The 25,014-nt window shown below is 38.5% G+C and overlaps 1 protein-coding gene across 2 annotated transcripts in view; it reads right to left on the bottom strand.

Moving 5' to 3' along the window:
• The window catches only part of Pls3 (plastin 3), a 101,964-nt gene extending 77,231 nt beyond the window's left edge, over positions 1 to 24,733 (bottom strand). For both annotated transcript variants that reach the window (XM_060375656.1, XM_060375658.1), the window contains exon 1: positions 24,582 to 24,733. The gene's annotated coding sequence lies outside the window, so the exon portion shown is untranslated. The remainder of the gene's footprint in view (positions 1 to 24,581) is intronic.
• Between the last annotated feature and the right edge of the window lie 281 nt (positions 24,734 to 25,014).

Here is a 25,014-nt window from a genome sequence, read left to right as displayed (position 1 = left end):
ATGAAACATGAAACTCAGGGTTCAACAGCCAGCACCAAAACCAGGCATGATCTCAGCATGCCAGAAGTAGAGGCAGGGGTGGTCAGGAGTTCAAGACCAATCGGACTTTAAACAAACAAAACAGTATTTATTAACCCTGATTTCCAAAAATGGGTATCATACCTCTATAACCATGCTAGGTGGTACATATGCTATTCAAATCACAATGTGAACTAAACAAATTGTAAATTATAAAGTGGAATTTTAAAAGGAAATTTTAAAAATGGCAAGAGAAATAAAATATCAAGATGAAATTAAAAAAAAAAACAACACAGAGACTCTCCTTGGTTTTCCTCTATAAAAGGAAATGAACAAGGGATGTGAGCAAATATGAGCATGACTACATGGTTTTTCCACCACAGCCTGTCATCTTATTTTACTTTAGGACAGGAACCATCATGTCATCTCCTTTGAGTCAGCCCTTGCACTACTCACATAGTCAAAAATAACTAAGTGATATATTCATTTTCCATGGTGACTATTAAGTACATTTAAGTATTCTGTAATTCTTCAAATAACAGAGACACATGTCTACATCAATTTACACATTAAATTGAGCCTCCTGTGTCCTTTCACTCACCCACAAAAATTAAATTAGGCCCATCCTAAAGAATAAATCCAAAGTTAAGCCCATAGCACTTCACAGCTGGTACAGGTGTAACACTGGCAAAGAAAACACAGCAGTGACAATCAAAACCAGAAAATATTTACTTTACTTATTAGCTTCTGGATTCTTTCCACGTTTTCCAAACAAATCATCAATTTTCCCCTATTCAAATCAGATAAAATATTTAAGAATTCAAAGTTCATTTGGTGGAAGTTTAAAAAACCTGAGCAACAGGATTAAATGACTTCAAAGAGTTCTAGAGCCTTAATCTTGATCAAAGTATACGAGGGCAGTAATTCTTTTTTCTTGGTCTACTTCCTTTAGTAATCTATTTTGGCATCTAAGAGAGTGCCTGGCACAGAAGTAGGCACTGAAGAAACCAAACTTGCCCCACAAGAAAGAAAAATCTCATTTAGCTCTCAAGACATCACTGCTCTGCGTTTCCAAAGTTTACAACTGTTTTTTGACCTCATAGGGAATAATGAAAGAAATCTTCTAAAGAAAGCTGTTTTAGCATTTCCTGCCCGCATGCCCTAGTCCAAGATTAACCTTGTCGTGTCTTAGCAAGGCATATAAAATACCCCTTAAAATCAGATGAAGTGGTAACAGGAAGCCTGAGCTTCTAGGATACCAGTTTCCATTTGTTACCAGATGTTGCCATTGCTTCAGAGTGTTAAGTGCATCCATGAAGTTTCACTCATATTCGCATGGAAAATATAGCCTGATTTTTGCTAATCGTTAAAGAGAGAAGTTCACAGAGAAAACTGTGGCCTCTTGTCTAATAAAACATTCAGAGTATTGCTGACATTCACTTTAAGAATCGCTTAGTGTCAGCTCAATTCTCCCTTGGAATTCTTGAAAATATACACTTTGAAAACATAAACCAAATAAACTCCATGTCATTAGGGCTTGGCAGTGCACAGTCTACATTTTATCTTCCCAATGAATAAATGAATAAATAATTATTCATTTATTCAATCCTCAGTTTTCTACACATTTCAGGTATCAGATGCCAGGTCCAATTCAACAGTCCTTGTATGTGTTTTTCTAATCACTCTTTGCTGGTTAATTTCTTTTTGATGTTACCATTAAGGTTTAAATTTGTTTCATTTTTTTTTTAATCTCCAGAGAGTTTAGTACAGCAACAATGGTTGCTATTTTGTACACATAATGGTCATTGTTAAATCTGCTTCATCACAGAACTGTGAACACAATGTAGATTTATCTCTAAGATCAGCCACCAAAATGTCACAGTCACTTAAAGTGGCTATATGCTCTTACCATTCATATACACATATGAGAGATGACTTACAAAATTTACTTGTTTTATTTTTGCTGAAAAGCTTCATTGTGTATCTTTGAGGATGAGCAGAATTCACCATCAACATTATACCAGGCTGGCTCAGATTGCTAGAGACATGGATTGTAATCAAGCAGATTTGCTCAGCTGGCATTTCACTTGGTAAATGTTAACTTGCTAAAGCTAAACACATCTCATTACAATGAATTTTGCAACAAGTCAAAAGGCTCTATGTTCTTCAATTGTAAAACATCACATTTTTAGGATTAACCATCCTCTGTTGGCTCCCAGTTCATTACATCAGAAACCAGTTAAGCCCTTCAGAGTTCTTCCACTGGAGTTGGCTAGGCTGACTGGCTCTTAGAATTCATGGCCTTACTGGGTGAACTTTTAAAAGTCAAAATTAAAGGCTGGTGGTACCACTTAGTGATAAGTGTCCTTGGATAGCATGTGCAAGGCTCTGGATCCATCTTTATCCATGCAAATAAAGAAACTGATAAACTCTCAGAAATCCAAGTCAATTATATGTGAAAAAAAGAAATTTGATATCTATTTTTTGCATATCATAGTGTTGTCTTTTAAAAAAAAAAATGGTTTTGTAAGTGTTGAACACTAGGCAAGTAATCAACCACTGAATTACACCCCAAAAGCCACATGCACCTTTTTCCTCCTTTTATTTTCTTGTTTTGATTTTTCTTTTTTTGAGACAGAGTCTCAGCTCTGAAGCCTTCCAGGTCAGCCTTGAACTTGCCATTGACACCAGGCTGGCCTCATCTTGTGATCCTCCTGCCTCACTCTGCACACATTACAGATGTGAACTTCTATGCTTCCCTTTCTTTCCCAGATTATATCTTCCGTTAAAGATAGGTTTTGTTGAAGCTGTAGGCACTACATAAGCAGTTATACACATCACCGACACTAATGATAGTAGACAGCACTGTGACAATAATCACTATGATCATTATAGAACAATAATTTTGTTAAGTATTTAGAGCAGCACATCTGAACTGTGATTTTTCTGTTTCTGCTCTCTGAATCTAACCCCTTAATTCTGTCTTCCCGTGTTACAGGCCGAGTTTTAAATTTTACTAAATGGAATAAAAGGCAATTGAGAACAGAAACATGATAAAAAAATGAGCCATATGGCTTTGTTCTGGGCCGCCTACTCTGAATCATTAAATATAAAGAGCATAAAAGCTTTTTTCTTGAGAAAGCCAGGCAGAAATGAAAGCATGATGTTTCATCTTCCCTCACCCAAAGCAACAAGGTGACATTTTCTTTTCACTTCCTCAATTATAATCAGTCTGGCAGTCCCCTTTGTTTCTTTTTGTTCCAACCTAACAGTAAATTTCCCTGTGTTCTTTTAAGTCACTTAGCTTATCATCAGATGCTTTTAGTAATTGTTAACGTATTACTTTTATGGAATCTATAATGAGAGCACAAGAGTGGACAACTATTTTTGTTTCAACACTTTTGATTTACTGTTCACGAATAGCAAACATATTGCAACTCCAATGCCCCAAATCCCAGTGATTTAATAACATATCCCATTTTGTAATTTTTAAACAGGAATTTGTTTGAGGCTAACAATGGGCTAAGCTATAATTCCCTTAAAGCACAACAAGAAGTTTGAAAAGCTTATAAGCAGCTACACTGGTCCTTATAAATAACAGAAATAGGCAGGCATTGTGGCTTGTGCTTATAATGTCAGTATTAAGGTTCAGTCATGAGGTCTATCTTTGTTAGAGACCAGCCTGGGTTACAAAGGAAGTTCCAGACCTTCCTGTGTGACAGAGTATGATCCTATCTCAAAAACACCCAAAACAAATAAAAAATAAAATTTAAAAATTTCATAAGTGACACTTAAAACTTTCCTTAAATTAAAGATCAATAATTAGAAAATGCTACACATTCTAAATCAAAGCATATGCCAGCTGTGTGTGTCGTCACTAACGCTTATAATACCAGCACTTGAGAGGCTGCATCAGCCTGTGCTTCAGTTTGAGACATCACCTCAAACCTCTCCTGCCGTAAGACACACTAGAGAGTATATGCAATTCCTGGGCTTGTTCAGTAGTAGAGCATTGGTCTGGCAAGATAAGACCCTGGGTGCCATGCTGACGACTGTAAAATAAGAACAAAAAGAAACTTTCATTCCTTTGGAAAACTTTAATTTTGGCAACTCAAAAGGTATTCAAGTTTTATTTTAAGAGGTATTCTCATTGTAAGATTTAAAAATTATAAAAATATGTGAATATATTTTCCATAAAGAAATGATAAATAAACAATTGTTGGGTGTCATATGCACATACTTCTAGCTCTTGGAAAGCAGAAGGAAGAGAGTCTTATGAGTTTGAGATCGATCAGGATGCAAACAACCAGGGTCACACAACCAGTTTACACACAACCAGGTACACATAATTAATGTATACAGTGTAGAAAAAAACAAGATAAATGGCAGAGGAGACAGGTATCTTTATCTTGATACATTATATAACAGGTCCCTGTGTTAAATTGTATGGTAAATTATAAAGATCCAGCGTTTTTAATCTTTCTGTGTATCTGTTAAGGAGGTAAATCTATCTATCTATCTATCTATCTATCTATCTATCTATCTATCTATCTATCTATCTATCTATCTATCTACCTGTCTGTCTGTCTGTCTGTCTGTCTATTTATTTATTTATTTATTTATTTTGAGGCAGAGTCTAACTTTATAACTCTGGCTGGCCTTGAGCCATCTATGAACCTGGATTGCCCTAAAACTCAGAGAGATCTACCTGCCTCAGTCCTGGGATTAAGGGCATGAGTACCCATGTGTTGCTTAATTATTTTAAACTATAAAAATGGAGGGAGTATGGATCATGGGAAGAGAGGAGATAGCAAGTGAAGGGAGTGAAGTGGGGGAAAACTGGGGTCAAGATATATTGTAGGAGAATAATCTATTTAAAAAAAAATTAAAACAAAAGCCAGGTGCAGAGGCACATACCTTTAATGAGGAAGTGGAAGCAAAAGGATCACAAACAAGTTCAAGGTCAGTCTCAGGTATAGTGAGTTAGAATTGAGAATGAGCTACATAAAATTTGTCCCAAAAAAATAAAAACAGAAATACTTAAACCTTACACAAAGATGAATTTACAATGTCTTAGTATGGTGATTACACCTGTAATCTCAGCACCCAGGAGCCTGAAGAATGGGTATGGCCATGAGTTCAAAGCCAGCTTGGGCCATATGTAACAACTTCCAGTGCATCCCAACCTATATAACAAGACCTTTCTCAAAGGCAAAAACAAAACAAAACTACAGTGTTGGAGATATGGCTTAGCAGTTAACACTGGCTGCTCTTATAGGTGACCTACATTTGATTTCCAGCACCTACAGTTCACAACCATCTGTAATTCCAGTTTCAGGAGATAAACCACCTTCCTATGGCCTCTGAAGGCATGAGGCATTCATGTGGTGCACAGACATGCATGTGGGCAAAACACCCATATATATAAAATTAAGATTAAATTTTGAAATTAAGAAAAAGTTAAAAATAAATCATAGAACTAATTGTAAAGCTTAATATTCTGAAACATTCAAAGAAAAAATTCAGGGTCAGATTTCAATATGACATCAAAAAGAAAAGAAATAAAAAGAAAAGAAAAAATGAAAATACTGCTAATTGAGAATCATTAAAATTATTTTGCTTTTGAATGCTCAGTATTTGTGATCATGCCTATTATCCAAATGCTAAGGAGTTGGAGGCAGGTGACTGTAGAATTCAAGGTCAACCTGAGCAAAGTAAGAGGAGCCAGTCTCAAGGTTTTCCATTTTGTGAAAGACCTTGTTTATACCAGACAAAATTTTGCATACCATATGTTTAATGAAGGTCTGATATGTACAAATATAAAGACCACTCAAAATTCAGCATTATAGAACAAATAACCCAATAAGAAAGGCAAAAAGACATGTGAAGACATTGCACAGAAAAAGATATGTAAATGAAAAATTAGAGCATGAAAGATGTTCAATATCATTAACTATTAGGGAAAAATGAAGGTCTACCACCATACCCTTGATGGAAAGGCTAAACCGTAATATCATAAAAAATCAGCAAGGATGTGGAAAAGCTGGGCAATTCACACACTGCTTGTAAAAATAGAAAGCAGTATAGTAGCTCTACCAACGTACTTCAATAATTCCTTATCAAACTGGCATGCAATGACCATTGCTCGGATGAAGCTCGTGGTAGCTCAATAACCAATCGGTTTCCCATAGTAAGGGGAACAGGGACTATTTCTGACAGGAACTCAATGGCAGGCTCTTTGACCTCCCCACCCCCAAGGGAGGAGCAGTCCTGCTAGGCCACAGAGGAGGATTTTGCAACCAGTCCTGAAGATACCTGATAAAACAGGGCCAGACGAAAGGGGAGGAGGCCCTCCCCAATCAGTGGACTTGGAAAGGGGCAGGGAGGAGCTGAGGGAGGGAAGGTGGGATTGGGAGGGAATAAGGGAGCAGGGTACAGCTGGGATACAGAGTTAATAAAATGTAACTAATAATAATAATAAATAATAATAATTTTATAAAAGGGAAAAAATGACCATAGAACTCAGTAATTGCGCCCTTTAAGTTAGACATTTTGTTAACTGTGACAAGACTTCTGACATAAACAACTTGGTGAAGAACAATTTATTTTGGTTCAGGATTTTAGCGGTTTCTTAGTCCATAGTCTTGCCTTCACTGGTTTCTAGCATCTAGTGAGGCAGAACATTGTGACAGAGCATGTGGCACATGGCAAACACTACTCACATCAAAGTATACAGGAGCAGAGACAGAGAAGCACACGGCACAAGATGCACCCCCAGCGACACATCCTTGGTGACCTATATCTTCCAGCTAGGCTTCATCTCTTAAAGTTCCAAAACTAGGAACACCCAGTATTCAACATATGCACCTGTGCAAGACACTTCATATTCAAACCATAAGTATTTCCCCAAAATAAAACTTACAGTTGGACAAGTAGTTGCATACAAACATTCATATCACCTTTATTTGCACCAACAGCAAAAAGCCCAGAAATGAACAGGGAGTGTAGCTCAGTGGTAGAGCATGTACTTAAACATGCTTGAAATCAAAAGTTCAAGTCCCAGCAGGATGGCTCAGTGGGTACAGGCACTTGTAAGCAAAGATGATGACTTTAGTTTAATCCCTGGGACACTTATGGTAGAAGGTACTACCTCCTGCAAATCATTCTCTGAACCTCACATGTGTGCTATGACACATTCATACCACCCTCCAATAAACAAATAAAGACAATAGATGCATCTTCCAGGCATGGGTGATTCTGAAAAACAAGCCATGTACCAAAAACTTAGGGTGTGGAGATGTTTTTAAAAGCAATATGGAAATATAGCTGGAAATGGTCCAGATATCTTCTAATGGATACATTGTTAAATAGTGATACATCTATACTGAAGATGGTTATTTAGCAATAAAAAGGAACAAATTATGGATATACACAATATTCTGGAAGATTCATTAGAAAAATACACTGAATGAAAAAGCATATTTCCATTCAAGATTGATAGCGCCCATGCCTGACTAAGAGCTGAAGATGGATGATTACAAGTTCAAGCAAGGTCAGCCTGGATTACAGTGAAGCACTGAATGAAAATAAAATAAAAAGACAGGAATAGAAGGAGTTGACAGAGGATAGGGGAAAAGAAGGACAGAGAGACAGACAGACACACACACACACACACACACACACACACACAGAGAGAGAAAGAGAGAGAATAAATCCCCAAATGTCCCATTCTATATATTACTGAACTGACAAAGTATAAAAATAAAGAACATAATGGTGATTTCCAGGTTTCAGGAATGGGGGTGGATGAAGGAAGGAAGTTTGTGTTGTTATAAATGGACAACAAAGACACTCTGGAGGTGATGAAATGTTCTATATCTTGACTGTATCAATGTCAGTATCCTGGGATTGATATTATTATACTGTTTTTTGTTAGTGGCTATCACTGGAGGAAACTTGGTAAAGAACACAAGATCTCTCTGTGCCATTACTTATATTTATGTGTGAGCCTATACTTATCCCAAAAGAAAATAATATATAAAATCAAACTTAGAACTAAATACATAATGAAGCCAGGTATGGTGGTATACACCATTAATCCCAGCTCTCAGAAGGCAGAGGGAAGGTGGGCCTCTATCACTTTGAGATCAGCCTGTTCTATTTAATGAGTTCTAGACAAAACAGGGCTACATAGTAGGATTCTGTCTCAGAAAACCAAAACAAGAAAATGAATAAAATACATGCATTAATACAACTAACATCATATTTTAAACATTTCCCATAGTATTTCCAAAACATCAGTATAAATATTGATAACATTCTTAGTAGAAATAAGCAATAAATAATCAAAACAAAACAAAAAAAACAAAACTGTAATCAATTCTTGACCATTATGGTATTTAACTTGTATAAATAAATTTTTGTTCAATACCAAAATACAAAAGAGATGACATGAAAAATTTTTCCGAGTCTAAAACCCATCAATATGTTACGATTAGTAAGAAATTATAAACAATTTTAACTTGATTAAACAAAATAAAGTTCAATATAAATTGAGAGTGATAAACTCCTAAAATATTCCTTCCTGAATATTCCTATAGGTCATTCCTTGATCATCACCTTTATTCCTGCTCTGAAATTTCTCTCAGAGAAAAGTTCTGTGATTTTACAACTGGAAATGCTAACTTCTTTCTTCCTCTTCCCTGTCCCCCTAATCCTGGTTTAACTTCCTCCTCAACACAACAGCATCTAATATATTACATGTTAGGGTTTGGATATGAAAAGTCCCACAAGGGACTGGGGACATGGCTCATTTGCAAAATTGCTTGTCATGCAAGCATGGGAACCTGAGCTTGGACCCTCAACACACAAGTATAAGCATGGTGTTGCTTTATGCTAGTCTGTACTATTAGTGTTGTGGAGGAAACAGATAGAGATAGGCAGATCCCTAAACCTCTTGGACTAGCTACTTAGGAGAATCACAATCCTCCTACCTCAGCTTCCAAGTGCTGGGATCACAGGTGTGTCCCATCACACCTAATTCGTTATCTTCTATTTTTCACCAAATGTCATACGGGTGAACCTGATACACTCTAACCCAAAACTGCAAAGGCAGATGGATTTGAGTTTGATGCCAGTCTTGTCTACAGAGCGAGGTCCAGGTCAGCCAGGGCTGCACAGCGAAACCCTGCCTTAAAAAAACCAGAACAGAAAATATATCTTAAAAACAAACAAACAAACAAACAAACAAACTGGGCACTTGTAATCTTGGTGCTAGAGACAGACAGACAGACACAGACAGACAGACAAGTAGAACTTTACAGCTCTCTGACTATCTAGTCTAGTCTAATGGAAGAGCCTCAAGTACCAGTGAGAGACCCTATCTATCTCAAAGACTAAGGTGGTCAAGGACACAGAGGATGACCACTGACCTACACACAGAGATGTGCAGCCACATATAAAGGTGCACTCATGTGTGCACACACATGCAGATGTTTGTAGCACTTCTTTGGCCTTAGTTAAAAAAATGTGGGAGCTCATTCATTAACTGGGAGGGTTTTTTTTTCTTTAACCATAGAACTGTTCATGTTCACTCCTAAAAAGTCAGCAGAGTCCTTCTACCATTGTGCTTCCTAACCACAAATCACAAATCTCTTTTGAAATTTGTGTCATGCATTAAGATTACTTATTATACATTATGGCCCTTTGCAGCTATTGAAATTTGTTCTATGTGAGCACATTTGAAGAATAAATGTGTTCACTAATTCTTTACATTAAAGATAACCATGGTTTTCAGGTATTTACTATTTACTTCTGCATTCCTTAACATTGCTTATCTTTGCTCTTCAGTGGTCAAGAATGTAATGCAACATAGCTGAATGTGGTGGTGCACCTCTGTTCCCAGCTACTGGGGAAGTTGAAGCAGAAAGATCATGAGTTTAAGGCCAGCCTTATCTGCACAGGGAGAGGCTGTCTTACAAACCAAACAATAACACATACCTAACTGGACATTCTGAACAACTATTATACAGCATGTTTTAAAGGCCTGAGAGCACAGGCTTGGAATCTCCACTACTCCAGGAGCTGAGATAAGAGGATAAGTGTTCAAGGCCTGCCTGACACAAAATAAATAAATAAATCTAAAAAAAAAATTAAAATAAAACAAAGGGGATGCTATTCATAGCTGGAGGGGATGGACCATGCCTATAATGCAGGAGGCTAAGGCAGGAATATTACAAATTAAAGCCTAACCTGGGTAGCATAGCAAATTACAGGCCAGCATGGGTTTACATAGTGAAACTTTGTCTACAAAAACAAGGAAGAGAACAATGCACGACCTTAATGTTCATTCATGATCAGTAATTTGAAATAGCTACAGTGGATATTAGGTGTATAATATAAGATAATCATACTAAAATCTGTACACCTAAAGAAGCTAATCAAGAAGGAGGACCCTGGGTAAGAGGATCAATCCTCATTCAGAAAGGCAAATGGGATGGGCATGGAAAGAGGGAAAAAACAGGGAACAGGACAGGAGCTTATCACAGTGGGACTCTTAAAGACTCTCCTCTGAAGGGTATCAAAGCAGAGGCTGAGACTCATAGCCAAACTTTGAGCAGAGTGCAGGGAATCTTATGAAAGGGGGGAGATTGAAAGACCTGGAGGGGATTGGAGCTCCCATAGGAGACCAACAGCGCAAAACAAACAAACAAACAAAAAACTTAAACGTGGGTGCCCTGAAGAGAATGACACCCCAACCAAGGACTATTTGGAAAGAGTAAATAAACCTGTGGGAGGATTGGAGCTGAGGAAAAGTGAGTAATGGGTTAAATATAGCCAACGTAAATTATGTATTTGCATGAAATTTTCATAAGTCCTTCCATTTTATACAATGAATTTATGCTAATAAAAGTTACAGTAAGTGAATAAAACAGCTAAAAAATAAGAAAAAGAAGCCAGAAAACTGTTTGATTATTGCCTCTGCAGGAACTCAATGTGTCATAAATCAATGGTCTGCTAATTCAGATTTCTTCAATTTGATTATTTTCCTTCTACCTTTACATTTTTTCCTTCTTTTTTTCCCTTCTTTCATTCTATATTTTCTTTCTTCCCAGGCCACTTTTTTTGTGCTGGGGATCAAATCTAAAGCCTTATTCATGCCTAGTGCAAATTCTACCACTGAACCATATTTCTAGCCCTCAACTTCATGTTTATTCAGGGTCCTTTCTTTTTCACCAACTCATGATAGGAATCGGTTCTCTATATCTATATGTTCCATGTGGATTCAACCAACACTGGTGGAAAACATTCTGAAAGACCTGTGACTGTGTTGAACTTGTATAGATCTTTTCTTGTCGTCACTCTCTAAGCAATGCAGTTAACAGTCATTGGTTAAGCATTCATATTCTATGAGGTATCAAGTAAACTAGAGATGATTTAACATACATGAGAGAGGGCTGTGAATGGACCTCAGTGGTTCATTTTGAATGTGAGAAGAATTGATACAATTCTCACCTCCACTCAAAAAAAGGATGAAGGATGCACATAGGCTATATGCAAATGCCACCTTATTTTCTATAAAAGGCTTACACATCTGTGAACAATAAGTAGTATCTGAGAGAGTTCCTGAAACACATTCCTTGTGAATATGGAGGGAATGTTGTGAATAGGTCCTGCTGTGTTTCAGGACACCATGAAGGAACCAGGACAGAGGTTTTCCTCTAAGGGGGAGGTTATTTGCTCAATTCCTGCTTGTATAGCTTTTCCATGGGCAGGAAATTTTCACTGCCCTTGAAGAAAGCCATATGTATTACTTTGATTCCCTGCTACCAGAGGGAGCAACTATCAGATCTGAAACCCCAGGTTCTCTTACCCAGTTTATAAGGTCTGTGAAAATCATCAAGTACAAGTTAGGAAATTAAAGCCATCAGCTATATGAATAACTTGCACTTTATACACATGTCAGATTAAACCTAAGAGAACAGGAATTACAGAAAGAATAAGAACTACTTGTGCAAGTCAACTTTTCTAAGGGCTTCTGTATACATGGATATTTGGATATTTCTATGTTGTTGGACACAGTATCTCCAATTTAGTACAGCTGGAAAGAAATTTATTTTTATAAAAACAAAATGGGGTGTGGTGCATTTTCTAGCCAAAAGGCTATTTTATTCTAAGACACTGGTGTCTGCTGACCTTCATTTACAGGCTGAGCAATATTCTATTTAAGTAAAATTAACTCATAGTGGGCTTTTTTTTTTAGGACGTAATAATTATTGCAAAGAAATAACAATGTTTAAATGTGATTTGTTCTTAGTTTAGATTTGATTATACTGTGATATAAGTGAATGTCTTTGTCCACACAATGTTTAAGTTTAGAAATTATTGTATGTTAGAAAAGACCACATTTAAATTCATTTTCCATGTACTTTTTTTTTTTTTTTTTTTTTTTTTGTAGAAGAGGAGATGGTTCAACAGGTAAAACTGATGAAACCATGAAAGCCTGATGAACCATGTTCAATCCTGGAATCAAGGTAAAAAGACTTATGTGGTGGCACATATCTGTAACCCCATCATATCTATAGGGAAATGGGAACTGGGGAGGGTAACCCCCCTAGCATCATCCAGCTAAACTGGAAGAATCAGTGCTGCAGGAGAGAGAAATTGCCTCAACAAGATGGGAAGCAAGAACCAGTTCCCACAAGTTCTCCTGATGTCATATGAATGTGCAAGTGTGCATGCACACACAAATCAACACATAACTATATGTTATATACAGCTATATTATATAACTATAATAATAAGTATATTTAGACCTCATGAGAACCAATATTACCTTTGTGGAGTTTTTTTCTTCTTCTTCTTCTTTTAAATTGCAGGGGCTATCTCATACCCTCTTTGTAACCTCAGTAATAACAGTTTTCAGTAAATACTTTTACTAAATGATAAGGATATGGCTCAGCAGTTAACAGCACTGGCTGCTCTTGTAAATGACCTGCATTTGGTTACCAGCACCATGTATGTGGCAGCTTACAACTAGCAGTAACCAAATTTCCAGAGAATCCAGAGTCCTCTTCTGGCCTTCATGGGCACTAGGTATGCATGCAGTGCACCTACACACATGCAGACAAAACACTCATGCACATAAATGAAATAATTAAAATGAAGACTTGGGTTAACTGAATGAATTATGAAACTACACAGAAACAGAAGATGTCCATATTACCTAATGTATGATTATGCAATATATATATATGTAGATCTAGATGATAGGTAGACATATAGATACATAGACAGACAGATACTTGAATGTACTTGAGTACATTTCATAGTTTGTCCAAGTTTCTAACTCTTTATTAGTGACCTAAAGGCCTTTTTAAAAGAGCCAAGGTCTTGTATATTCCAGCCTAGCCTCAAACTTAATCTTAAACTTCTGGCTCTCCTCATTCTGCCTCCTGAGTGCTGGGATTTAGAGACTTGTGCCAATTTGCTTGGGTTATGTGATAGTGGGAACCAAACCTATGGCTTGCTGTAAGCTAGGCAAGCACTCTACCAACTGTACTATATCCTCAGCCTGACTCTCTCTCTCTCACACACACACACACAAACACACACACACACACACACACACACACACACACACACACTTTCTCTCTTTATAATGCATACTTTAAGATACTAGATATACCAAACTTCCTTCATTGTTATACAGAGTTCTAGTTTGGGAAGGCTTCATTTGCCTCTAGCATCTATACTACATACTAGCTTGATTTTCATCTGAGAGCTAACAGAAACTAGACTACTTGGGAGTTTAGATTTAAAATAATAAATGAGTTGACTTGTAGTTTTTGAACATGTAACCTGTTGATATAGTCTTTAAAATTTCATTAATATATATTGGTTCTATTTTTAAATTATGGTAATATAAATATTAAAATGTAATTATTTAGCTGAGCCTGGTAACTCATGCCTGGAATCCCAGCTACTCCAGAGGCTGAAGCAGTAGCATCCAAATTTAAAGTCCAACCCGAGTAACTTAGCAAAGTCTTGTCTCAAAATTTAAATAAATAAACAAAGAATAAGGACTGGAATTGTAGCTCAGTCATAAGAGAATTTGCTCAGCATACACAAAGACCTGGGCCTTCTCACCAGAAACATACATAATCAGAGAAAGGATTATTTCCTTATAACCACTAAGAAAATGATTCAACTATAGCTCCACAAAGTGCTTATAAGTTTTTTGGTTGTTTGTTTTGATTTTTCAAAACAGGATTTCTCTGGGTAGCCTTGGCTGTCCTAAAACTCACTGCATAAACCAGACTGACCTCAAACTCACAGAGATCTCCCTGCCTGTGCCTCCTAAGTGCTAGGATTAAATGTGCATGTCACTATTACAAGCTCGCTTAAAATATTTTTGAGTGTTTCAATACCTTTCATTTCCTGGGTTTGCATTTGAAATCTTGCAAACCAGAAGAAAAATAAGAACATTTACATGGTGTAAATGTAAAAAAGGAACATTTACATGGTGGAAGGAGAAAGTGATTCTTGCAAGCTGTCCTCTGACCTACACACACACACACACACACACACACATACACACACACATGCATAAAAAAATGAAAATTTTAAATCAAACAAAAAATTCCAAGAAAGTTTCCACTTTTAGATTTGTTTTTAACTTTTAATTATGTGTACATGTGTGTTTGTGTGAAAGTATGTACATGTGAGTATAACTGCCCACAGAGTTGAGGACAAGGTGTTGTATTTTCTGAATTGGGAGTTAAAAAGGATTGTGAGCTACCCTTTGTGGGTGCTGGGAATGGAACTTAAATCCTCTATAAGGGCAGGAAGCAGCACTCTTTGATGAGCCATCTCTTCAGCCTCCCTCTCACGCTTTTTTCTTCTTTCCTTCCTTCCTTCATTTCTTTTTTTCCCCCAATACAGAGTTTCTCTGTGTAGCCTTGGCTATCCTGGAACTTGCTCTATAGACCAGGCTGACCTTGAACTCACCCAGATCATCCATGTGCCTCTGCCTCCCAAGTACTGGGATTACAGGCATGCAACACAGCCACCACTACCAGGCTCACAGGCCATTTTCTTTACAGAAAATGGTGGTAAGGAAAAAAGGTTGAAATTGGTGGAAAATTAAGAGGTTCAAATCTTTTGGAAGGATAGTGTTAAACACTAACTGAGCTATAAATGGAGATGTTTGTTAAGAATCTATTGCATTCCATACAAGTAAGGATGTTCTGTATTTACATATAATTATAATGTACATATGCATTCATTTTCCTGTGTGTATCTGAACTTAAGATAATCAAGCTTCTATTTTCAATGCACAAGCTACAGGATTACATAAAATGCCTTTCTTAGTGAATATTATAAACCACAGATGGTCGAAGCAGGGAGACACAATTTAAAAATGAGAGTGATTATTACTTGTAAAAAAATATCCCAGCTTAAAATCTAATCATGAATCTCGGTTATTCTCAAGTCATTTAAGAGGGTGAGCAAGACAGCTCAGCAGATAAAAGCATTTGCCACCAAGCCTGATGATCTGAATTCAATTCCTGAGACTTATAGGACAGCAGTAAAGAACTCTTTCTGTATGTTGTCCACTAACCTCCATGCACACCATGACACATGCACACACACAAAATAAATAATTTTTAAAAATTTCATTAAATCCAAACTACCATGTGACTCAGGTATCATTCCTGGCATATATCAAAAGGACTCTGTATCCTACCACAGAAATACTTGCATAACTATTTTTATTGCTGCTCTACTCAAGGAAATGAAATCAGCCTAGATGCCCATCAACAGATAAATGGATAAAGAAAACGTAACACAAGCACAATGAGTAATTTTATTCAGTCATAAAGATAAGCGATATTTGCAGGAAAGTGGATTAATCTGAAAAGCATTATTTTATGTGAGATGACTCAGCTCAAACAAAAATCACATTCTCTCATATGTATATGTATATGGCATATAATGTTTACATGTGTGTAAACAGGCAGGTCAGTGTAGGCATGGGCTATGGAACTAGAAAGGAGGCCATTGGTGTGGGGAGAAGTGTTGAAGAAGGAGAATCAGTCTGACACCTGTACGATGAAAGCAGAAAGAAGGAGGTGAAGGGTACAAGGGGGAAAATGTGAGAAGAGAGGTATATGAAAGTAAACAAAACCAAATTGTTTGAAAATGACATAATGAAATCTAAATGTGTGTATGCTAATGAAAAACTTAAGAACAAAATAGAAGATAACCAATAAAGAAAAAAATCTTAGTTACAAATAAAAAAGAATTTATTGATGATATTTAGATGCTATTCTGCATAATATTTGAAGCAAGAAATATGATGACTCTGTGTGTGTGTGTGTGTTTATGTAAGATGTTGGGGACTGAAACTAGAGCCTCATGTATTCAAAGCAAATATTCTTCCATTGAGCAATATCCTTGACTTCTAAAAAGGCCAGGCAGAGTTATGATATACAGCTACAGTATGTTGGATTTATATAGCACCTAGCTGCTGAAGAGCCAAGGTTTCACATAGCTCACTTATCCTTTCAACAACCTTGTGAAATGCATAGATTAAAAACAGATGCTTTAAAAAATCAAGCAAACTGTAGACATGTGTACAACAGTAATTTACTGAAAAGGGCCTATCTGTTCAGACAGTGGAAGAATAAGAGACCAGAGATTCCACACTCAATGCCTTTTAGAATAAGCAACAGTATACTTATCATCAATCACATTTCTAAGCTTAAAAAAATTAAGTTTTCCCTGTTATAAAACCAATTTGTAATAGCCAGAATTACAAATTACAGTAGGAGGCAACTGAGGAATGGATACAGAAATTGTGTTACATTTACACAATGGAATACGACTCAGCAATTAAAAACAAGGAAATCATGAAATTTGCCAGCAAATGGTGAGATCTAGAAAAGATCATCCTGAGTGAAGTATCCGAGAAGCAGAAAGACACACATGGTATATACTCACTTATAAGGAGATATTAGACATATAATATCGGATAAACATACTAAAATCTATACACCTAAAGAAGCTGAGCAAGAAGGAGGACCCTGGGTAGGAGGATCAATCCTCACTCAGAAAGACAAATGCGATGGACACTGGAGGAAGTAGAGAACAGGAAGCAGGATGGGAGCCTACCACAGAGGGCCTCTGAAATACTCTATCCAGCAGAGTATCAAAGCAGATGCTGAGACTCATAACCAAACTTTGGACAGAGTGCAGGTAATCTTAGGAAAGGGGGAGATAGTAAGACATGGAGAGGACGGGAACTCCACAGAGAGAGCAACAGAACCAAAAAATCTGGGCACAGAGGTCTTTTCTGAGACTGATACTCTAGCCAAGGACCATTCATGGATATTACCTAGAGCCCCTGCTCAGATGTAGTCCATGGCAGCTCAGTATCCAAGCGGGTTACCTAGTAAGGGGAACAGGGTCTGTCTCTGGCATGGACTCAGTGGCTGGCTCTTTGAACACCTCCCCTTGGTGGGGGGCAGCCTTACCAGGCCTCAGAGGAAGACAATGCAGCCAGTCCTGATGAGACCTGATAGACTAAGGTCAGAGGACCTCCCCTATCAATGACGGGGGGGGGGGGTGACTGGGAGGGAATGAGTGAGGGGTTACATCTGGGATTCAAAACAAATAAACTGTAATTGATATATAAAAAATAAAATGTGCATTGAACGTATGACAGGAGTCTACTGAGCGCATCTGAAAGACTCTAACTAGCAGTGTTTTCAAAGCAAAGACTCATGACCAAACCTTTGGCAGAGTACAGGGAATCATAAGAAAGAAGGGGAGTTAGTCTGATGGGGAAAGGATAGGAGCTCCACAAGGACCAAATATATCTGGGCACAGGGTCTTTTCTGAGACTGACATTCAACCAAGGACCATGTATGGATATAACCTAGAACCTCCACTCAGATGTAGCCTGTGGTAGCTCAGTAACCAATTGGTTTCCCAAAGTGAGGGGAACAGGGACTATTTCTAACAGGAACTCAATGACTGGTTCTTTGGTCTCCCCACCCCCGAAGGGAGGAGCAGTCCTGTTAGGCCACAGAGGAGGGCTTTGCAGCCAGTCCTGAAGATACCTGATAAAACAGGATCAGATGAATGGGGAGGAGGTCCCCCCTATCAGTGGACTTGTAAAGGGGCACGGTGGAGATGAGGGAGGGAGGGAGGGACTGGGAGGGAATGAGGGATCGGGACACGGCTGGGATACAGAGTTAATAAAATGTAACTGATAAAAAAAATAAAAAATAAAATAATAATAATAATAAAAAAATATATATATAAAATATATAAAAAATATATAAAAAATAAAAATTTAATTAAAAAAATCAGTTTGTAGCCAGGTCTGGTGGGTGCAAGCCTATAATCCAGATACTTTCGAGACTGAGGCAGTAGGATTACAAATTCAAAGGCCTGCTTGAACTAGAATGTGAGATAAAAACTAGTCTAAGTGTCTTAAGCAAGATTCTGTCTCAGAATAAAAAGCAACAAGTGAGCCTGGCATACAGCTCAGTAATAGAGCACTTGCCTGGCATGAGGGAGGCCATGATATCCACCTCCAGCCCTGCAAATATAAAACAAAGTTAAATGATAATTCAGCCTAGAAGTAGGGCTGGAGAAATGGTCCATGATTAAGAGCACAGGCTACTCTTCCAGAGGACCTGGGTTTGATTCCCAGCATCCAAATAACAGCTCACAACTGTCTTTAACTCCACATGTAGGAGATTTGATATCCTTTTCTACCTTCCATGTGTTCCAGGTAAAACAAGTGATGCACACACAGGCAGAACACTCATACACATTAAAATAAAAATATTAGCTGAGATGAACCAGATTACAGGTATTTTCAAAAAGAAATTCCAGCCAACTAAAATCTTTGAGCAACTCATTTCAAAACTGAGAAAATGCTTAGTATCTAGAACATATATGGACTAAATATTATTTACCAATATAACAATTTTATGTAAGTTTCTTAAGAGGAAATGCTGTCTTTGTGGCAGTTTCTTTGGGGCCATGTCAAATCTACTTCCCCCATCATATATATCCATACACATACACACACACACACACACACACACACACACACACACACATATATATATATATATACACACACACACACATATATATATATATATAGAGAGAGAGAGAGAGAAGATCCCATGCCTCTAAAGTTTGTCTAGAACTCACTATACACACTCATATCCGATGTGCTGGCATTACAGGCCTGTGATACCACACCCTTCTCCTCTCGCAGCATTTTCTTTTAAATATAACGTTTCTTCATCCCTAGAACTCACCTTTTATTCTTAAGTGTTAAGAACATGGCAACATTAAATACTACTGAATTTAGTTGTGAATCTTTTGAAACTGCCTCACCACGATTACTCAAATAAATTGACCCTTGTGCTATGAGACTGGCTCCTAAGAATGGCATTTAAGGATTGGGGAGATATTCAGCAGCAAAGTGTTTGCTGTGAAGAATGAGAACCTGTGTTCAGAATCCCTAGCACATATATAAAAAAGATGGATGAGATGGCATGTGTGAACTGACAGAAGTTAGGAGGTGGAGACAAAAGGATCCTTGGGGCTCACAGCTTATCTAGTCAAATGGGCAAGCTCAGGTCAGTCTTTTTTTGTTTGTTTGTTTTGTTTTTTGAGGAGAGTTTCTCTTTGTAGCCTTTGCTGTCCTGGACTTACTCTGTAGACCAGGCTGTCCTCGATCTAAAAAAGATCCTCCTACCTCTGCCCCCTTGAGTGCTGGGATTAGAGGCTTGTGACACCACAGGAGGCTGTTTTTAAGAGTCTCTGTCTTAAAAAATAAGGAGGCAAGTCATTGAGGAAGACACTTTGTGTCTATCTCTGTAAAGCACACACAGACACAGACACACAGAGATACACAGGATTGGGGAGTGTCACATCTGCATTAGATAGTTGCCACAAATTTAAACAAAAGGACTCAAAACTGAAAACAGCCACAACAATGCACCCCAAAAGCTTTTGAAACCTCCAATTCATTAAGCTTACATTTTATGCAAACCACTCCCTAGAATAAGTACACAGACTCAAAATATGATTCATCTTCTAAACTTCTAATTTTAGTCTTATTTTTACAGATCAATCTGTCACCTTTATATAATTTTTTACCAAAAAACCATCACACTAGCAAGCACAAAATAATTCTAAAAACAGATACATTACACCCAAAGTATACTGGACTAAATACAAATACAAATCCCTGCCACCCTAATATTACGTTAGAATATGATGTCAAGAAATGTGGAAAGAGAACATGAAATTAGAAGTGGACTTTCTTTTGTTCAAGGGCACCATGGCTAAGCTGCCCCCTATTTTGCAGTGGCAATCATACTATTTGCCTAGGAAGAAAAATTCACTGGGTTTCTAATAGTGTCCTGGATACTAACATTCTGAATAGTTGTGGTCAAATTTAATGTTCATATAAAGTTTGTAGAAGAGATTTATCTCACTCAAAATATTACTCAGTCACCATAATCCTTCTGCTCCAAATGCCACAAACCTACTCGTGTTTTTGCAATTAGAATTTAAAGAGCATCAAAGAGACTAGACTTATTCTTCAATACACTTCAGTGCTTTTTGGGGTATTACAACAGAGGCAAAACATAATTTAACTCACATCCCAAGTAACTGGCTAGGTCTAAGGATAGAAATTAAGAATTAAACTCACAATCCCCCAACTGCAATAAAAATCTGCGTTAAATAGATAATACCGCTAAGTCAAAAGTCAGCAATAATGAGTGTTGTTTTAAATGTGTGTGCATTCCAATAAGTGCTGTGGACCAGAAACTAGTGGGGATTCTGTTTTTTTGGAAACTGGCATGAGAGACATCTTGCCATGTCATGGCCCATGCGTTGAAGTCAGAGGACAACTTTCAGGAGTCAGTTCTTACCTTCTATTATGGAGATCAAATTTATCTCAGGCTTGATGATACTTATCTTACTAACTGCCATCATACAAGTTCCTGATTCTGTTTTTATATGACTTATACTGCCTGCAGCCCAGTTTGTCAGGAGTATTCAACCTCTTAAAAATGATTTAGGACTGGTATGTTTTGTCCAAATTGTTTTCTGTTTGTTTGATTGATTTTCACTTTGTTTTGAGAAAGACAGAGAGAGAGTGGGGCTATCCTGAAGTTGGGTGGATAGGATCTGGGAGGATTGAGAATGGGAGAAAAATATGATCAGATTATATTGTATGAAAAAATTAAATAATGGTTGAAAAGAAAAAAAAGTGAGTGTAACTAAAAAAAAAAACTATTTAAAACATGTTTCTTCTTGACTTATTGAGAAAGGCTCTCATGGAAGAGATGCTAGTTGAGGATGACCTGGAATCCCTAATTCTTGCCCATATGCCACCTAAATGATGCAATGAGAGATGTATATAACCATGACTGGCTTTAAACCACTTTTATTTTGACATAATTTTGAACTGACAGAATAACAACAATTATATAGACTTTGTTAATCTTCGCTAAGCTAATATTTTACATATCTATCTAAACATCTTTTAAAGCTAGGAAATTAACAATGTTTTTTTTTTCGTTTATTAATGATACATAGTGCTGAGTTTCATAGATAGTTTCTTTGACTGGTTTTTAAAAGTTAAACCTGTATTAGAAATTCTGTCTAAAACTCTACTGTCACCTTATTTCCACTAGGGGGGCTCAATGCTAGTAGTTCAGGTACAATTCAGATCCATTCCTAGCTAATCTGTGCAACAGGCTAGCATGCACATCAGAACCATGTGCTTTAAGATACTTGGAATTTTCAGGAACAAAACCTCATGTTCAGCTGAAAATAGAGTACAGAAGGTATTCACAGGTTACTGAAATAAAAAGTCTGGGAGGAAAGACACAAAGCAAAAATATCTCTTAAACATTCCCTATTACTTAGTGCTCAGGAATGGCGTATAAAGGCTAGAAGACAAATCACAGGTGCTAGTTCTCTTCTACCCAATAAATAGTCCAGGGGGGTTGGACTCAGGTAGTTGGGACTGACAGCAAGTGAATTTTCACATGAGCCTCCTCCACTCCTAACCCGCAGTTCACTTTCTCTGCTTCTTCAGTAATTGTTTTAAAGAAATAATCAGTGTAAATGGAGCCTGTTTTCGCAAGTGGAGGCTTTTAAGCTCAGGACTTGGAGACACTTCTACATGTTTCTATTCTTCCATTTATTTGTTTCCTTAACTCATTTGCTCATTGTTTAAGATGTAGTCCTTCTTGGCTTTGGACTCCTGATCCCCCTGTCTCAGACTCCCAAGTGCTGGGATTAAGTCAATTGTCACCAATATCCCTGGCTGTTTTACATTGCTTCCATACTTTATAATATATAATCTGTATAGTGAAACTTTCAATTTTTCCCAGAAGCAACTCCAATATAGGATAATATGGGAAAGTCCTTTCATAGCCGTTTAAACAAACCACTATGGAGTATAAAATCCAACCAACTTTGGATATTTTATGTCAACTAGTTTTGGGTGTGATTTCTGAGCCAATTAATTCCAAACCACAAGTGACTGATAATTTTAATCAAGGCATTGCTCACCACCTTTAAGTATATGCCCAATTAGAGAACAGTATAAGCCAGATGAAAGAGTAGGGAAAGTCGTATCTTTTTTAACACTATCTTTTGGGGTATGGCTTCAAAACTAGCATTTGGAGATGAAATGGGACATGAGTTGAAAGTTAGCTTAGAAGATTATTTTGAAAAGATATTTTTAAATTTAGAAAAAGCATATGGAGTTTTTGGGAGAGAGATATGTCATAGCATAAATACATTTAAAGCTGTTGCTTTTAAACAGCTTTTTATTTTTATTATTCTGTTTCATTTTATCTGCTTAAAATCATAGCAAGAAATCCTTTTCTGTTCCCCTCATGCAAACCCAAGAAATCCCCTCAGTGGAGCTAACTGACACACTTTGCTCCCTGCTCCTTTTTGTCTTGATACTTTTGGGAATATGGGCCCCAGCCATTGCATTCCAGTTTTAAAGTCAAAACGGGTCATGTGACATTACCCCGTGTCTTGTTGCCGATTGGCATGTGTGGGATCTCAGCCTTTAAGTTGCAATTCACAGGAAACTGCATCTCAGGGATCAGTTTTAGGCTCCGAAACACATTGTGATGTTGAAACAGAGTAAATTCTGGCTGACTGCTTAGCAGGTTTCAACTTCACCTACATCTTCTTCAGCTTCTTCACTCTGTACATTACCTCTAACAGGAAGGGCAATGCCAGTATCCCTCTTGTCTGGTCCTATATTGCTGGCTTCCCAATTCAAATCCCAGCTAGACCTGCACCATTGGTGTAGTTATACAGCTCAAGTGAAAAGCAAGTCTCAAGATGTAATGTGTCAGCTAAGCTGGAGCAAGCAAGGGCCTGGAGACTGGCGGAGGTTCAAATTGCCAGTGCTTGACCTAGTGGAGAGGCAAGCAGCAACTTTGGGACTGGCTACCCGCCAGGACGGGAGTAGTCAGCGTCCCCAGGCCTCTCATTAGGTCGCTAAAGTAAGGCTGGTGGAAAAAAGTAAAACACGGGCAAGTGCAGCTGTGCCAGGAAATGCGGTTCCAGCCACTCTCTTTGCTCAGCCTCCCAGGGATCCTCTTTGCTCAGCTTCCCAGGGATCCGGAGCGGTCCAGGGTGCCATAAGGCTCTCAAGCTGTACTTGCACAGCCAGAGCAATTAGGACACAAACGGACCGCCAGCACTCGGCTCGGAGACAGAACCAAAAGGTACCTCTGGGCTATCCTGGAGAGGTTCTGCCACAGAAAAAAAAGAAAAACAAAACAAAACAAAACAAAAACTGCTTACTCATAGGGAGACGCGGCGCGGTCCCGACGCCGGGATAAGGGCTAGGGAGGAGAGCAGGCGGAAGGTGGACGGCCTAGGCCAGGTTCCTTCCCAGGGCCACCTCACCCGCTCCACGTCCCGCCCCTTTCAGAGCCTCGGGGTCCTCAGGAACCCGCTGGGTCACCCAGAGCCGGCAAACTGGAACTAGCCGGACGCGCCCTAGGTGGCTAGCTCCAGGATTTCCCAGAGGCTGAGGAGGAGGGAGGGATGGATGGATTAGGGAATGGCAGTAGCCGGAATAGGACAGCAGAGGGAAGCTAGGCACAGGGTTTCCACTTCAGGAGCGGTCGCAGCCTTAGGGAATCTGGGTGAGGGTGAAGACCTCCCCCCCCCTCCCCCGGCGGTGGGCAACAAGTTAGGCGCAACTAGAGAGCAGGCACAGTGAAGAGTAGAAAAAGTAATGGCAGCGGGTAGTGATAAGGAACTTCCACCCTCCCTGGTAGCCAAAGATCCCCCTGGAGCTTCAGACCCCAGATAAAATTTTCTTCGACTCCCCTACTTGGCTCAACCCCAGCCCCTGGTATAAGGCACGTGCCCGCTGAGGTGCTTGGAGATGCTCTCGCCAAGACCCACTCTTGCCCACGCCCAGGAAACCAGTCCCTTTGCGCCCGCGGAGCTAGCTGCAAAGCACTTACGTAAAGTCGCAGAGTCGCAGAGCTGGCCCCACAGCTTCCCACCAACCACTCAGACAACTTCTGCCACTAGGAATCTCTGCAGCTGTGGTTCTAAAGCCAGCGCTCCCTCCCCTCCTGCCAGCCCCCTCCGCCCTGCGCCGGCAGCCATTGGCTCTAGAGGAGTTCACCAGCTGCCTGGGAACCAGGAAGGGGATTGGGCCACTGGCCTGTCACATCAACTGGGTGAGGAGCCTGGAGAGTAGGCACAGGGCTGGGTACTCAGGAGGGATGGGAACTGGGACTCTGAGTTTGCAAGCCTGATTTTCCAATTCCTATCTGGTGTAAGAACTTTGAAGTCTAAAACACCTGGCTAGAAATACATTTTTCAAAAACATTACTGAAACAACTGCAAAGTTGGGAATTTTGGAAAAGTGTTTGAAAGTTGTCTATTTAA

This window comes from Meriones unguiculatus, chromosome X (assembly GCF_030254825.1).
Source record: "Meriones unguiculatus strain TT.TT164.6M chromosome X, Bangor_MerUng_6.1, whole genome shotgun sequence".
Classification (NCBI taxonomy): Eukaryota; Metazoa; Chordata; class Mammalia; order Rodentia; family Muridae; genus Meriones; species Meriones unguiculatus.
This window is presented reverse-complemented; position numbering and strand designations above follow the sequence as displayed.